The following is an 18,448-nucleotide window of genomic DNA, read 5'->3' as shown; positions in this document are numbered from 1 at the left end:
TTGATAATAGGATAATAGGAGAAACACAGTTTCAGCCAGGAGACTACGCCCTTCCGTTATGCCATACTTTCCTGGCTGAATTAAGAGTATCTCTCATCCCCCAGTGAGAACCTGCCTGAGCTAGCATAAGATTTTTATCATTCAGGAAAATTCCATTTGGAAGTGAGACTCTCTAGATAACTTGGAGACACCCATAATAAACCATCGTACATGCAGATAACCTTCCAAGATATTATTCAGTGCTCAGACAGACTGCTTTTATCAGTTTAAGCCATATGAAATTGCCATTGTTTTGGGGTCAAACCAGTTTGATAACTTCATATGGTGCATCTCAGACTTCACTTGTATAAGAAAGCAAGATACTTTCATTAAGAGTATGAGCTTTAGAGTCTAAAGATGTTTATTTATATGGAAGCATTTGCTCATACTAATTAGGGAAGGTTAATTAACTCTCAAATGGACATGATTATAATTGAAGTAGAACCTATAGAGTTGCTATGAGGATTAACTGAAACTACAAATACAGGGTCTAGCACAGTACGGTATCAGATTGCTATTCAACAAATAATGGATATTATAGGGCTAATACTGTTGCTGAGGTCCTGTATTCTAACTGTGAACCCTATCTAGCTGTTGCACGCAGAAAGACTTGCTATTTACTTCTGATAAACTTGGACTACACCTCATTTTTGAGCCTATTACTGTCATGGTTAGCCATACAGTCTCTTTCATACATGGTTTTTTGAGGTCATCTATTTAAGTGAACCCAGTTAGTGCTAATATTAGAATTTGGCCATGAAGCCTGTACCTGTTAATGCCAAGAAATCTCTGTGATTTGGAGGACAGAGCATCTTTAGCACTTGGATGTATTTACACACAAGTTTTGAGTCATTCAGAGATTTCATTTTAATTCACACTTGGAGAACATTTTAGTATTTATGATAAAATCAGGTACAAAATATAACATGTATTACTTCTAATATTTCACTACTATTTACTCTTGGCTCCAGGCAATCAAGAATCTTTAATTTGTTACTCTGCTTTCTCAGATATTCTTTTAAAACTATTCCTTTGAACTCATAAGAAGCTATTACTTCTCTCAGCCATTGGCCTTTCACACTTTTGCTCTTTCTGACCACTGTGCGCCAGAGATTGCAAATTCCTTGAGTTCAGGCTTTGTATTATTTACCTTTGCATGTGACTAGTACATAGACTTGCACATTACAAGACCCCCAACAATATATTATAAATAGAAGCAATTGGAAAATTCAAATAATAAGCAGATAATTACAAAAATGTGTTTGCAAAATTATAGTTGGAAATTGGAACACTTGAAAAGTGATTTTTTTATTTTTAAAATATTAATAGTGAGCCACATATTGGAGATGATTTAAGACTTGCAGACCAATCATGACTGCCTATCGACCCACACTGTAGCTGAAATAATGCTACCAGAAAAAAATTCTACCACTGAGTCCCAATGACACTTCAATCCCCCATTTGATGTTAGACTCTCTTGCCTCTAAGTCATGATCTTTTTGATGTGTGGGGATATGGAGTGTTGCTTGAGTTGCTGAAAATAAAGTTTGCAATGGCCAAGGAGACCTGGTTGTACCAAGGGAAGATTTTTGCAAAAGGAAAATTCTTCAAGTTTTGATGTCCATATTTGCATGTACAAGGGGCTGAAAAAGAAGGTAGCCACTAGCTACCTAAGGGCATGTACTTTAAAATTTCAATTAATTAAAAATTCATTTCCTCAGCCATACTAAACATATTTCCAGTACTTAATAGTCCCATGAAGACACCTAGAAAACTGGACAGCAGATATTTTCATCTCAGAATATCTTATTGGACAGCACTAGTCCAAACAATTGATGGAGAAGATCATTTGGGTGTAGAGAGGCAGGTTGTAATTTATAACTCATTATCAGGAAGGGTAAGTACAGGGCTGTCATGATCTCAGAAATGCCTTGGCAATTCTCAGCGTTTGATGCATTAACACACCTCTTTCACCTGGAAATGGAATTCCAGCTCTTTCTACTGAGATACACACACACGCACACACATACATGCACACTTTTTTTTTAACAAGGAAACACAGATCTTGTTTTCTAAATTGAACGATTATCATTAAAATAATTATTCCTGATGTATTTTGTCTTTACATTCTCTGCAATATCTTGCTGATCAGATTATAGAATTTCTATTACATGCAAAGTATTTTTGTAGTTTTATCAATCAACCAACCAAAAAATGAAACTAAAACAAAATTACAAGATAAAATTCAGACCTTTAGGTGATGTTTTTATTTAAAAGGCTGTCCAATCTGGGAAATAATGCATAACTAGCTTATTATTATCTTGGCTTCTCAAGATGCAAGTATACATTTTGACTTTTAGCAAATTCCCTCTGCTGTTATTACCACAATCACTATGAAGAAAATATATCACAATTTAAAATACCAAAATATGAAAATAGAAAGTTTGCCATCAAAACAAAGATCCAATATTGATTTTATTTTTTCAGGGAAAATATTTCCGAAGGTTTAAGTCTTTACTACTGACACATTTGAAAATCAAGACAAGGGAACACCCCACCCATTTATTTAGCTCATATTTTCATCTATATATGGAACTTTTCAAGTAAGAAGATATTGTGTCCTGTGAGTGACCTTAGTGTTCGGGTAAATTACTTTCTTTCTATGAAGAGTCTAAAACATGCATATAAATAGGAACGTGCATAAACTTGCAAAGATATTACTGGCATTCTGCATTTTCCATAAAAAGTTCTGTATGCCTGAGGCTAAATGTCTAGCTGTATTTCATCCTAAGATTAATAGAACTTCATGAAATATTTAGACTTTCATAATATGGCTTTTACATAATTTTCAAGACAGTCAGAACTTTTGACCAGTTAAATGTTTTTACCTAAAACAGAGCAATCATCTGGCATTTGGTTTACAACAGAATTCTTTGTCCAGATCTCTCTTTGGAGTGGCTGCTTCGGTCTTCTTCCTGGTTGATTAGACATAGATCTCTCTGATCTGACCTCAGATAACATCTATGCTTGGAACTCTCATCTCTCAAATGTTGTGCCTTGATCATCAATCATCTTTGAAAATATTAATATAGCAATGTCCAACTCAACTCAGCTGATAATTCAGTCATCCGGGACACAACAAAAACAAATCAGCACATAACTGGACCAAAAGCTGAGTACCCAGTTTGTTTTTGATGGTGGTAGTGGTGATGCTTAAATACACGTGTGTGTATATGTCTGTGTATATTTTATCACATACATACACACACACAAAAACACACACCTAGATTTAACTGGATATCACATATCTTAAAAATTCAGTTAGTTCTAGCATTTCTCCCATCTAAGCCAACTAAATAAGATTTTTCTAAATATTACCACTTACTGCTAGAAAATTCCCTTTAGTTTAAATTATCTAGACATTAAAGAGAGGGAGGAAAGAGTTTATTTTACTACAAAATAATTCTCTAGCCTTCAAGGAGCATTAAAGCAAAAACATATTAAAATATTGAGTTTCTAAGAGATGCTATGAATTTTTTGGTGTTATCTCAACCCATCACAAATCCCTTTTTAAACAATGGTCTGGTAGAAAGACTCCCAGCATTTGAATGAATTGGGCCATTGCAGAAACAGCACCTTACAAAGCATTTCCTTCCTTTTCTCCTCTATTCTTCCCTTCCTCCCTTCTTTTCTTTTTCACAGATTAAATAATTAGAATTTAGGACCTGTTACCTTTTTTTTTCATTAAGAATCAACCTCACAGCTACACCTATTTGTTAATTCTAAATCATTGTTTTCTGGAGCTAAACAGATCTAGTGATTTTTCATGTAACTATTCTTAAAATATATATATACACATATATAATTATACTTCTATAGGTATATTTCTATTATATTTACATATGTATGAATATAATTTTATATATACACATAAACACACACACACACACACACACACAAACATACGTATTTTTTCCTCTCCTCTAAATATCACTCCCCATCCCAGATGATTAATTCAAAAATATCAATACCAATCTGACATTGAACCCTGTGCCACCAAGGGCAATGAGTTACCTGTGTTTGAATATTAAACGCTATTGAACAAACATTAAATTCTGAACAACACTGAACCTTAGGAGGCTCAAGCTTCACATTAGGGTTTTAGGTAGACTGTCATCATATTTCATTTAAATCCTAACTTTCCATAATTGTAAAATAATCAAATAACATAATTTTATCCACTTCCCCAATAACTAGAGATACATTTACATAATTACTGTCAGTGTATCAAAGTATTTACTTAATAGGCTGTTTCCAAGGGATACATGAAATAATCTATGCAAAGCACATAGCACATTTCTTGATATATGGTAAGTGCTATAATTTTTATCAGTTACTCTTGTGTTATTATATATAAACTAAACTCTAAGCAGTAGAACTCTATGACACTTTCTAATTTATTTGCGTATCTGAAATACATGTTATCGTGATTTCTGGCTATTGTGTTTTTTCTTAACTCGTTGAAATGGGATATGAATAGAAATGCTGTCATCTCACAGTAGTGAGAAAATCATTCCAATTTTAATGATAGACAACAGATGAATCACTACTTAATGGCATGATCAAACAGACCTGGAAATACCAGTCACTCCCATTGCAGCCCACTGATTTATCTGTTTATGGCTGGAAATAATATACACATTGTTCTTGAAACCACTCCATTACCACAAAATATCATGATTGACTAGACAGACTAATCCTTCTCAATATGTGTGCCTTGGCTTGTATGGCAGGGAAAATAATATAGAATTTAATAAGTAATAATATTAAACTAAAGGAGCAGAAACAGAAATTCCTTTCATGGTTTTATCTGGTTAATGTTAAGCACTGGCATGGTCTTTATAAAATTAGCCTATTTCCTTAATTTATATCCTTTATAATTTTTAAAAGATAAGATGTAAACCATTAATTTACATTTTAGAAACATTCTATTTGACATTGTATATTAACTTGCATTCATGTAACATTAGATTGGATATGAAATATCAGTTTTTAAGGAAATAGTATTTTAAAATGCATAAAACTAGGTAATGAAATGCAATGTAGCAGCCAATATACATAGAGAACTTACTATATGTGAGGCAATGTGCCTAGCATTTTGCACAGATTATTTCAAATTCCTTTGAAAATATCCCTGTAAGGTAAGCGTTGTTTATATAGACAGCAACAAGTAAATTTTTGCCTAGTTATTTTGGGGTATCATACTCTTAACTGATAATCTTACAATGATGGAAAATAGGATGTAAACAAAATATAAATGTCATCTACTTAAAATCCTACGATGAGGCCTGCACTGTCTGTGTACTGCCCCTACTAAGCACTGTTCAAATGTAACATTCAGGCATGGGGACTAATTGCCTCTGGATATGGCCCACTCTATTTCTAAATAGTTCTAGCCATTAGACAACTGGGACCAACCAAAGGCAAATCAATTTTGGAGCAATTTCGGGAAGTGTTTTCTATTTTCTAGAGATAAGACAGAAACAAATTAGAAAAAAAAAATTAGGAAACATGCACTGTGCCCTGCCTCACTATCCAAGACTTCTTTTTAACCAGACAAATCTTCCCAGTCCTTCAGAATTGTTCTGCATCTGATCTATGTCAGGTCCCATCAGCATTCTAGCAGGGCTCTTGTGAGTCCACTCTGGATTATCTACCTCTCTTTCTCTTAAAGACCAATACTGAGAAGAGCCCAGTTGTCAGTTACACAGACTTTCAATTTGACTGTCTAATTTCTTGTTCTCGCTCTTTCTCTTAACCCTTGTGAGTGTAGCAACTTTCTTAAACTTCTCTGTTCCTCATCTATAAAGAAGGGTTATAATAGTGTCCCCTTCTGGACTTGCTGTGAGTTTTCAGTGAAATAATCTGTGTAAAGTTTCTAGCACAGTTTTTAGCACATAAAGAATACTCAGCTAATGCTTTGTATTATTAATGTTATCAATATGACAACTGTAATCAGTTTCAAGACTTGATCTTCCCATAATATGGTGGTAATTTACAATAATTCTTCTAATGTGTTTAAAATGGAGTTTGTTTTTGACAGCAATATGAATGGTGATTAAAATTATGTATGTGTGTGTGTGTATATATATATATACTGTGTACACACATGTACATATGTGTATATGCATATATAATACATATGTAAATACATAATTTATCCACAGACACCCAAAACACTAGTAGTTAAAAAACCATTTTCAAACATATCACTAAGTATTTCTACCTTACCTAGATCTAGATTTCAAATAGAGTTAGAAATTAACTTATGCAGTTGATAAACATTTATTGAAGGAATGAATTGTAAAGTAATGTGCTTCTCCAGTCAGAAAGCTTTTCTCATGCTATACATTCAATCAAATTGACAAGTGACCTTGATTTTACTTCTTCAAAGTCTCTTGAGTTAATTCTTTCCTTTATTTTATCATAACTGTTGTGAGCTCAGCTTTCATTATATCTAACATGTAATCTAGGAAAACCTGAAAATCAGTGTCTCTGCTCCTTTCTCCTCAATTTACATCCAGGTCATTCCATGCTACCAGAATAATTTTTCTTAAATGTCAGTTGGATGATTTATCACGCACTTGTCAAGAACACGCAAGCATTCACTATCGCTGGCTGGTTACCCTCAGTCTGGCCTTCCTCAGACAGTTCAACTTATCTTTCTAGGGTCAGTCTCTCCTATTTTTTTAAATGTATACCTCAATCACTAGACCACGTGTCCTCCTTGGTACTCTTTAAAGACAATGTTCATTTTGCACTGCATTTGTATTTGTTCATGTAGGCTAGCGTTTTTCTCCCACCTCATCTTCATTTTTTGCAACTCTTCCAAGTCTCATCTCAACACCACTTCATCCATAAAGTATCTCTGATCCTCCCATTCAATACAGCCTCCTGAGACATGAAACTCCAATGAACTTTGTTTGAACTATTTTAGGGCCGTTATCTTACACAATCGTGTATCCTAGTGTTTAACACACTTGTGTTGTTAAACATAGATAGAGGGTTTTTCCTAGTAGCCCCTCGCAATATTTGGCCAAATTTCTCAAAAATCATATGAGCTCAAGAAATGTTGTAGGAACCCGGATAGCTCAGTCGGTAGAGCATCAGAGTTTTAATCTGAGGGCCCAGGGTTCAAGTCCCTGTTGAGGCGTCGTGTGTTTTGGCCGGGCGCGGTGGCTCAAGCCTGTAATCCCAGCACTGGGCGAGGCCGAGACTGGGTGGGCATCACAAGTCAGGAGAATTCGAGACCATCCTGGCTAACACGGTGAAACCCCGTCCTCTACTAAAATAACAAAAAAAAAACTAGCCGGGCGCGAGGTGGCAGGCACCTTGTTAGCGTTCCCCCAGCTGCTTTTGGGAGGCCTGGCTGAAGGCAGGAGAATGGCATGAACCGGGGAGGTGGAGATTGCCAGTTGAGCTTTGGAAAAGGGATCGGGGCCCACTGCACTTCCAGCCTTGGGCGACACGCGAGCCGGAGACTCCATCTCAAAAAAAAAAGAAAAAAAAAAAAAAAGAAAAGTCTGTTAAGCTGGGAAGTTTTGATGGGGATCCTAAAATAGGCATTCATATTACCATTTGAAATTTATAATTAGAGAAAATTATATCTTACTATTTTTCTCTATTACAAAGATACAAAGATAGACTATGATAAATAAATACTTTAGAAAAGAAACTTTGAAGAAATAACAGAAAAGCCCTCTGAGTGTAAATCCATTTTGTAAATGATTTTGAAATGTCTTACTTTTTATATCTCTTGACATATCGAAATATTCAAAACACCATTTACCTCATTTGCTTTAACACAGTTCCACAAAATACAAGAAACAGAAAACTCACAATAGAAAAGAAAAACAAAATTACTGTCCTGGTTGGTACTACTTTGCTTGAAGATCCAGTGAAGTTTCACCCAGGAATTTTTTCGTATTTTGTGAGTTTCACCAGCCACATAATCATAGCTTTAAACACATGATAAACACAAACTAATACAAGGAACTAGCTGGGGATTCTTGGGACCTGCACACAGAAAATTCCCACGTTAGAATTAGACTCACTGACTGGACATCTTACTTCAGTGGATGGCTATGTATTGCTCATTCAGTAATCCTCAGCTGGCCTGTGAAGTAAGGACTCACTTGTCTTTTCAGGGCTGGGGAGAAAAGAGAGAAATTGTGGTTTTGTTAAGTGCTGCAGGAAATAGCCAGTCTTTTCTCTTCCTCCACTGTTTAGAAAAGAGCATGTATTAGACAGGCGCGGTGGCTCACGCCTGTAAGTAATCCCAGCACTTTGGGAGGCCGAGGCAGGTGGATCACAAGGTCAGGAGTTTGAGACCAGCCTGACCAACATGGTGAAACCCCGTCTGTACTAAAAATATAAAAATTAGCTGGACGTGGTGACATGCACCTGTAATCCCAGCTACTCAGGCAGCTGAGGCAGGAGAATCTCTTGAACCCAGGAGGCAGAAGTTTCAGTGAGCTGAGACGGCGCCATTGCACTCCAGCCTGGGTGACAGAGTGAGACTATCTTAAAAAAAAAAAATAAAAGCATGTATTGAAACTTACTGAGATGAGGTTAAATATCAAGAAGACGGGTCATCTCAATATTTTTTGTCTGATACAAGAGGGGTAAAGCTTCAAAAACTTTCTCAGTGGTAAAAAATGATTTACTATCCCATTATTATTATTTTTTTCTGTTTTTATGTCAGTGAAATACAATCTTTGTTTGTTGCTGAGTCAGTGTAGACTGGTACCTTAACACATAAATACCGTAAGGCATATTAGGTAGCACCACTGATACCACTAATGTCATTATGTAGGTGGGCATAGAGTAGTCAGTGGCTTCCGAGTAGTGGGAGGTGAGACTCTGCCTTCTATTCCCTATCTTGGCACAATATAAACCCACAAGGGATATTTGGCAATGTCTGGAGAAAGTTGTCGCTGTTACCACTGGGGCAATGCTGATTACTTCTAGAGGTAGAAGCCAGAGATGCTGTTAAACATCCTACAATGCACAGTTACCCAACACAAGGATTTTTAGGCCCCAGGTTAATAATGTTAATAATGACACACAAAATTGTCATATGCAACTTCCCAAGGCATCATTTTCAAAATCTAGAAAATGAGGAAAATTATATCCCAAAGTCTGTTTTGATAACTAAGTTGAGTAATTAAATTTGTATTTAATGCATTTAGTACAATTCCTAGAACATAGTAAAAGTTCAATAATGCCATTTAAAAATGATATATGCCACAGTCTGAATGATTGTGTTGCTCCAAAATTCATACATTGAAATTCTAACCCCTACAATGATAGCATTAGGAGGTGGGGCCTTTGGGAGCCAGAAAATTAGCTTGAAAGCAGATTAGAGACAAGTGGTGGGGTGGACCAAATGTGACTGGGTAATCTCATGAATAGGATTTGTGGCCTTATAAAAGAGGTCCCAGAGAGATGCTTCTCCCCTTCCACTATGTGAGGAATAGCAAAAAGGTATTGTCTATGAACCAGAAAGCAGATCCTGAGCAGACACTGAATCTGCCAGCACCTTAATCTGAGACTTCCCAGCCTCCAGAACAGTGAGAAATACATTTCTGTTATTTATAAGCTATCCAGTTTGTGTTATTTTTTATAGCAGTCTAAATGAACTAAGACATTATGCTTTTAAATGATTTAGATATTTATGGTAGGATTCCTATAATTGTATATCTTGACATTGCATTTCCTGAATAACTGTGTATAATATAAAATCAAAGTACTACACTCATCTGCCAGCCAAGCTGGGCTTGTCTGACTCATTCTTTGGTCCCTCACCTCCTTCTTGATTTGGGGGGACATTCTTCTATGCAATTTGGGTTTTTCCTATAACCAGGTCTTCGTTTTAATTTGGTCTACTCTGACTGCTATGCTATCTGGTGTTTGATTTCAATGAATAAATTCTAAGACAGGTAAATGCACATTCATCATTCTTTTAAGTAAATTTGCAAAATATAACTTTTGATTTTCAAGTTGAACTAAAAGATGTAAAATTTAAAAGGACAGAAATGGCACAAATGCATGTAGCAAAATATCTGAGCCTCCTAAAACAAAACCAAATAAAAATATGCATTCTCTAAAATTTTGCGTATTTCTCTGACTTCCTTATCCTCTACTCCAGTGGTATAAAATTTCATTTAGTACCCATTGGGGTGCTCTTGGCACTAAAATATCACTATTGCCAAAGTCCTTTCTTATTTTCTAGGGCAGAACCAATCAGACATTTCTAAAGCTACCTCCCTTCGAACTTCATTATGACCTCAGCTCTCTAGGTGGGGTTTATCTTGCCTCTCTGGAAGTACATTCTCTCACCTTAGCTAACATGGCAACTTAGCAACTACACCCCCGATGTGGGCTTTTCTTGTTTTGGCTGTTAATATAGGAGGTAATTATCTGATATGGTTGTCTTTGAGTCCCCCCCGCCAAATCTCATCTTAAATTGTAGCTCCCACAATTCCCATGTGTTGTGGGAGGGACCTGGTGGGAGATAACTGAATCATGGGGGTGGTCTTCTCCATACTATTCTCTTGGTAGTAAGCAAATCTCACGCGATCTGATGGTTATATAAGGGGTTTATGTTTTTTGCTTCTCTCTCATTCTCTCTTGCAGCTGCCGTATAAGAAGTGCCTTTCACCTTCCACCATGATTGTGAGGCCTCCCCAGCCACATGGAACTGTAAGTCCATTAAATCTTTTTTTTTTCCCCCTGTCTCAGGCCTACCTTTATCAGCAGCATGAAAATGGACTAATACATTATCCTTGACCCAAAGTTTTATCACATTCCTCATCCAAAATTTTATCAGTAACACTCCCCTTTTCTGTTATCACTACATACATAATCCTGACACAGAGAGATTCGCCATTATTTGAAATCATATGAGAAATGTTTAATGTTTTTGAACCATGCTTAGAAAGAAAAACTGTCAACATTTAATACATACATCCATAATGTGAACAGAGTACTCAGTCTGTACTGGGGTAGAGGGTAAAAGAGTAAGAGGAAATCCTGGGCCCTGCTCTTGAAATCCAAAGCTTAGAATTAAGGTGATAGGAAATGTATACCAATGCGAACAACGCGGATGTTGTATGGTTGTTTCTCTTTTTTTTTTTTTTTGAGACGGAGTCTGGCTCTGTCGCCCAGGCTGGAGTGCAGTGGCTGGATCTCAGCTCACTGCAAGCTCCGCCTCCCGGGTTTACGCCATTCTCCTGCCTCAGCCTCCCGAGTAGCTGGGACTACAGGCACCCGCCACGTCGCCCGGCTAGTTTTTTGTATTTTTTTAGTAGAGACGGGGTTTCACCGTGTTAGCCAGGATGGTCTCGATCTCCTGACCTCGTGATCCGCCCGTCTCGGCCTCCCAAAGTGCTGGGATTACAGGCTTGAGCCACCGCGCCCGGCCGTATGGTTATTTCTTGTGGTAGTGAGAGTAGTTTCAAAACTGGGAGTTGCTATCATAAGCATTATGATAATATGTGAAACCAGCTATACAAGAACCCAAAATATGAAGTCATATACTCAGGGGTGTCAAGGACCACAGATGAATGAGAAAATAATTCATAGGGGAAGTTGGCCTTAGCAGACGTATTTATACATGGTTGAGGCAAGAAAGTTTGGTGCCGAAGGGCTCCTGTCCATGGCAGGGTTACTATTCCACCCCTAAGGCAGCCTGGGCTCTCCATCTTCCCTGCCTGGGTTAGTGCAACATGAAAGGTACAAAAATTAGAAACAGAGCTGGGTGAGATCTTGGTGTAGACGGGGAAAAGTAACTTTTAATGTTTGAAGTTTAGAATATGGCTGGAAGTAGAAAGGAAATTGAAGTAAGCTAGTAGTGAAAAGTGAAGTAGACGATTGACAAAGTGATAGCTAGGAGTTTTATTTCATTTGTTGAAGGTTTTTATATTATACTGTGCCTGATATGATCAAAATGTTTGAAGGAAGACTTCTAGATCTGTGAGTTGACGCTGTTTATGCTGTCATTAAGAATATCTATTCCAACATACAGATTAAGATAAAAGAATAAAGTAGCTTGGACTATTTTAGAGTTTCTTCAAAATGAGAAAAGTAACGATTTTATATAAGGGGCGCTGAAACACCAGAAATACACATAGGTGAGTTGTGGGAAGTAGAAAAAATACAATCAAAGAAAATTCCTGAAGGGTATTTTGGGGGGAGTCGTGGTAATAATAACATATTTTGATGTATTTTTCTAGCATCTGCAAAGTCAGTTTTACTCTTCTTAAATTCTTTAAATTCTCCTTTTAGTCTCCTTAATTTGACCCTTCTGTATGTGTGAGTCTAATCCTGACAAATCAACTCACATGAAACCAATTCACAGAGTCTTGGGCTGAATGGAGCCTGTAACCAGTAACAATTTTCCTACCTCTCAGGTTGAACACATGCCTCATTCATTCCATAAAGGACCCTCTGTCTGACAGGCACTGCTTTAGGCACTTGGGATATGTGAATGCATGAGTATACAAAACTGAAAACAAACAAACACGGAAAAGACCAAAGCAACCTTGACTTCACAAAGTTTGTCTGCTAGTGAGGGGTGGCCACAATAAACTACAAGAAAGTCGAATTATATAGCAACTTAGAAAATGATAAAGACTGTAGAAAAATAGAAATAGCAAAGTAGATTGGGTACAAGGGCTGGAGAGAGGGTTGGAATTTCAAATGGTGTGGTCCCAATAGGTCTTATAGAAGTGATCTTTAAGTAAAACTTAGCACATTTTATGAACTGCCAAATATATTTTAGCTGCATGGAATACATAGTGAAGAAAATAGTCTAAGACTCCACTGTTTAAATTCTAGTGTGGGGGGTGGGGGAGCAGTCAATAACAGTAAAGAATTATGTAATGTATCAGGTAATGGGAATGTCAAGAGGATAGTGATCGGAATGAGGTGCTCTGTCTGGTAATGTGGACTGTGAGGCTTTTTATAAGGTGGGTTTTGAGCAACAAAACCTAATTCATATAATTCCTCAGCATGGGACCCGTAGAAATAGAAATTAGATACTCCAGCAATTCATATGTTCTAACACTTCATTGGGGAAAGCAATCCCAAGGATGGGGGTTGAAGATGAATGGAGGTAAGGTAGGAAAGGAGAGCAAGAGAATACAAATGGTTTTCTCTGATCTGGCTGCCACTTGTGATAAGAGAACAGCAGGGTATAAATCTTTTAGGAACATTTTCTAAGATGCTGGCATTCCTGGGCTCTCCACTGGGAAAGAAGGGGCAAGCACTTATGTGCTGGTCAAGGGTCTCCTTTGTGAAAGTTGCACCCTACAGGGCGTTCACTTCCCAGCACTTCTGGGCTGCTCTTGTGCAGGTTCTGAGCTGGTTCCTGGTGTATCAAGCCTTAGCTACACCAGAGAAGCTCTTGGGTAAAAAATAAGAGGATTCCATGGAGTATAGGCATGATGTAACACACTGTGCATGGTGCCCATGTGAAGTTGAGAGGTAAACTTGCAAGCTCCATGGCCTCAGAGGTGGCTGAGTGGCCTGTGGTGCAAAAGTCCCCAGGTGAATGAAGCTTAGCAGACTTGATGCAGTGCACAAGAGGAAAAGCGCTTTACAGACATTAACTAATTTAATGCCAATAACAATCCTATGCTGTCAGTGCTATTTTCACCCCCATTTAACAGAAGAAGAACCTAAAGCATAAAGATCTTAAATAACTTGCCTAGAGTCACACAACTAGTGGGTGTCAGGATTCAAACAGGCCTTTGGCCTCCAGAAACATGCTCCTTAACCTTGTGAGCACCAATCTTACTCCACAAGCTCAATTGTTTTTAATTAATGGTGAAAACATTCTGTTAAATTTTGTAATAGTTTTCTGTAAATTATGATTTCCAGTATTGCTTCATTTATCACAGAATCAGTTCATTTTAACTAAATTCTGAAGTAATGATATTTAATAGTCATAGAAAGAATCACTGAGAAAGCAGTAAGGAAGGGAAGAGGAAAATGTGCATAAATAGTACCTAAAAGGGAGCCTATTTTTATTTGATTTGATTTATTTTTTGAAAGGAAAGAGGACTTTCACCTAAATACATTTTCTGATATGTTATTTCCACTCCATCAGATGAAGAAAACTGAATTAAAAATTTTGAATTACTACAGTGGGTTATCTTGATGTAACCGTTAAAATTATCTATTTCAGTCTGTGTGTTAAAGAAAAACAGTATACAAGGGGTTTGAATATCTTTTGTATATTATGAACGATTTGAACTCCATTTGCTTTGAGTGTTTCAGTTCCAAGCACCAGTTATCTGAGGAATGATAGAAAGAACAGACTTAAATTCAACACATCAGTATGAAATTCTGCAGCCCTGGTAGAGAGGATGAAAGAACAATTGGTAATAGGTTCTGTTATCTTCTCAGTCTCTGTTCTGTTTGGGGATATTATCCATTTAAGTGAAGTCATTCCAAAGCACTGAGAACAAAATGTCTCTAATTTCACTCATTTTGAGAGATATTTGATTAACATTTTATATCTGCATGTATATCACACAGCCACACACACTCACACACACACAGCCCTTCACAATTGTGTATAGAACTTAGGGTTTCTCTCCCAATATTAGCCTAGTCTGCATAGCCAGCAACTTTCTTCTCTTGAGGAGGGTTGTAAAAGGATAATTTAAAAGTGCTTTTTCTAATGGAGGACTGAATCAGACAAAGTAATTGTAAACAAGATGTGCCATTTTTCTTGACGAAATATCTATGACAGTCCTAGTTTAACTCGTCTTTTTGATTCAGTCTTGACGTGGTTTGCCCTCTTGTTTGCACTCAGCACTTTGTGCAAAGAGAAATCAGCACCTTTTCAAAAGCAACAAGAAAAGTAGTAGTTACAATATGTTGGCCTTCATTTTTACTGTTGATTAAATGTGATTGTGGTTTCTTTCCTACTGAAGAACACCTAAATTCTGTCTCCCAAATAAAACAGAGAAGGATGTATCTTTCTGGGCAATGTCACTTTTGGATCAATGAACATTAGTTATGCTGTTTATTTCATCCAGAGGAACCAGAGATAAAATGTCACCCAAAGACTTTTGATTTCTTGTCCCATAGACCCATGCTTTATCAGAATAGACATGTAGCTGACAAGGGCAATTTTTAAAATAAGTTGTAAAGGAGAAACTTTCCTGAAGTTCTACATTTACTTCTGCTTTTAAAATTACTAGCTAATGTCAAAGATGCTGAACTTTTATCTAGCCACTTCAATTGAAACGGTTGGTATCCAGAAAAATACTGATTTTAGTCAATGAACAATGTTCACACAATAAAATAATAGAGAAAAAAATGATACTTGGGGAAAATAAAAATTAGTTTACTTCTTGTCCTTTTGTTCATAAAACAGTATAATTAAACTCAGTAAGTTAAAAGTAGCATAATTAAGAACTACATGAGAACCATAAAAATATTTGCATATTAATTCGGAAGTTTTAACCACTGAATTCTGTGTTATTTTGTGGGATATAGCAGTTTCTTAAGATTTTCATATTCAAGTTGTAGCGATGATTAGTATCTTCTCATGAACATACTGACATCAGTTACTCTTTCCATATCCCCTAGAAGAGTTGTCACATCGGGTAGATTCTATTGGATAAATAATTCACAATACTGTCTTCTTTCATTGGTGACGCTCCCCTCATTTAACTAATGACCATTTATCCTTACCCTTTATCTCATTATCTCCTAAAAGATTATCTATCCTCCACAACATTACCAAGGTTGATTTATTTGCACACAGATTTGTTGATTTCAGTGGCTCACTATCACCTACAGGAGAAGCCAGAATGCCTATAAGCCTCCCTCCATATCTTAACCTCCCTTATCACTACCTGGTACCTGGCAACACACACATACTACAGATTTCCTGAACACCTCAAGCCCTTGCTCTTCTGTGCCTTAGCTCTTTCTCTCCCTTCTATTGGGAATACACTCCCCCTGCCCTGCTCTTTCTGCCTCCCAACATTCTTACCCTTCATTGTATATACCATTGTCCTCTGAATGTTTTCTGGTCTCCCTAAAGAATCAGTCGTGAACTTCTATGTGCTTCTGTAGAACATGCTCTACTTCTCTGTGGTGTGTGGGTCATGTAAACTACTTGAGGTTGTCAGTGACTCATTCATTCACTCAGCTTCTAATTAACAACAACTCACTTTGTGCCAGGCACTCTGCTTCATGCTGCATATGCAGCCTGTGAATACGTCAAACACAGTCTCTCCATTATCAAGGACAAGTGGATCTCAATCTCAGCATCCATACTCACCACTTAGAACACTTAACAAAAATGCAGATTCCTGAGCTACACCACCCGGATATTTTGACCCAGAAGCTTAGAGTGTAATGCAACAATGTGCTCTAGGGGATGATGATTGATTTGGCTCACTTATATGATGTGAGAGACAATACGGTACACTTTGTACCCTACTAGGCAAAAGAGACAACTTTTAACTTCCATTCTATTTTATTCTTCTAATTTTGTAAACTCCTGTATTCACAGCAGGCAAGCTAGTGCTTGGTACTTTTTATGTGCTCAGTAAATATTTTCGAATGGATGTATGACTCTCTCATAGAATTTACAATCTAGTGAAGAATATGGAAGATTACAAATACTTCTAATACTACATGCCATGGTTCAGGAATGATGGTGCTGTCCTAGAAGAGGATATCCAATTATGGTTTTTCAATTAGAAAGTCTTCTCAGGAAAAGAGAGAGGGCAACTGCTACCCAAAGAATAAGTATGTTACTGATAAAAGAGTTGATATGGAAGAATGCCAGGCAAAAAGAAGTGCCGGCTCAGTGTGTGGAGAGCATGACCTACTGATAGTGAAAAGGTGAGGTGTCCATAATATATTATAACTGTATTATGATACAGTTATAATAAATGTGTGCCAAATGCACAAATGTGTATTGTTGATCTATGTGTTAGATATCCCACACAATAGCTGGCAAATGGGAGGTGCTAAATAACTACTTATTAAATGAATAAACACTGTTCTCTCATAATCACTACATTTTAAATGAGATTGTAATTGCTATTTTCTAAAACAAATATGCACAAAAAGGCACATATTTCTTCATTTTCTCTCAATGTGTCTTCTCACACATTTGAATGCCTCCAAGACCAGTTTTGCTATAAAGGAATGTTTACAATTAAAACAATAATACTTTTGTTCTTAACTTATTTTGTCATTCTATGGCAAAACAACTTTTCTGGTTATCAGCTCTCCAGAAAATTCCATTTTAATTGTAGTGTATTGTTTATAGTAAAAGAGATTTGGAATTTTTTATGAATTAGTTAATTAAAGATATGTGATCTAGTTGAGATGACAGTATTTTTTTCCTTTTATGTACTATTGGGAACTTCTAATAACTACTTTCAGTCAAATACAGTTATTTAAATCATGTCATTGTATATACTCACTAAGTTACCAAATTATAAATTCAAAGTCTGTGTTCTAGAACTGCCAGGCATTCTACTAGGAAGAATAAATATTAACAGTGATTTTCTTTCGTAAGTCAATTCCTGTGTTGCTACCCAGCAATGCAAAACACTTACTTCCTCTAGTGGCTAGTCATGTTGCCTACAAAAGAAGAATTTCTTTTCTTCTGGGCTTTTAGATACTATCTAAGAAAAAAGTACAATTTTAAAAGTACTCTTCTTAATTAAAAAAAAGAAGCTTTGAAATCAGTAGAAGATTCTATAAAAGTATAAAAGAGAAACTACTATTATTATTTTTAAGAGTAAAATAAAGTACTACAGCCTATCATGAGTGTAAAATTAATGAGTCAAATATGTTTCAGTCCTACACAGTCCTTGACACATAGTAGGCATATATAATTTATCTCCCTAGTTAGAGGTTTATATAGAGTGGGGTTTCAAATATTTATTAAAATTGTAGGGCTAAGGGGGCATTTTATCAGATTCAATATAATAACACAATGTGATACTAAGATACGAATGACAAATAACTCAGAATAATCCAATTAAGAATTCTGAAAAATACAGCTGTGTGTATCAGAATTAACAAAATACCAAAATGACATTTCAAAATGAGGAAAGCATGAATTTTCAATAAGTGGAATGGTGAAAATTAAGTATACACTTGGGAGGACATGACAGGAAAGATATATCCCTATTTCACAACTTTTACACAAAATAAATTCCAATTGGATTAAAGATCTAAACATAAAACTGAAACCATGTGCAAACTTACAGGGCTTACTTAATATGATACCAAAGACTGAACTGAAAAAGGATTGTAGTTCAATAGAATTAAATGTTTAGAAATGTTTGCTTATCAAACC

At 36.4% G+C, this 18,448-nt stretch overlaps 1 non-coding gene across 1 annotated transcript; it reads left to right on the top strand.

Moving 5' to 3' along the window:
* The first annotated feature begins 7,179 nt into the window (after positions 1-7,179).
* Positions 7,180-7,252, top strand: TRNAK-UUU (transfer RNA lysine (anticodon UUU)). Its single transcript has one exon. It is a non-coding gene; the product is annotated as a tRNA-Lys (tRNA).
* Positions 7,253-18,448: the final 11,196 nt, after the last annotated feature.

Source organism: Rhinopithecus bieti, unplaced genomic scaffold, assembly GCF_001698545.2.
Source record: "Rhinopithecus bieti isolate Rb0 unplaced genomic scaffold, ASM169854v2 scaffold_1295, whole genome shotgun sequence".
Classification (NCBI taxonomy): domain Eukaryota; kingdom Metazoa; phylum Chordata; class Mammalia; order Primates; family Cercopithecidae; genus Rhinopithecus; species Rhinopithecus bieti.
The sequence above is the reverse complement of the archived record's forward strand: the minus strand, read 5'-3'. Positions and strand labels throughout refer to the sequence as shown.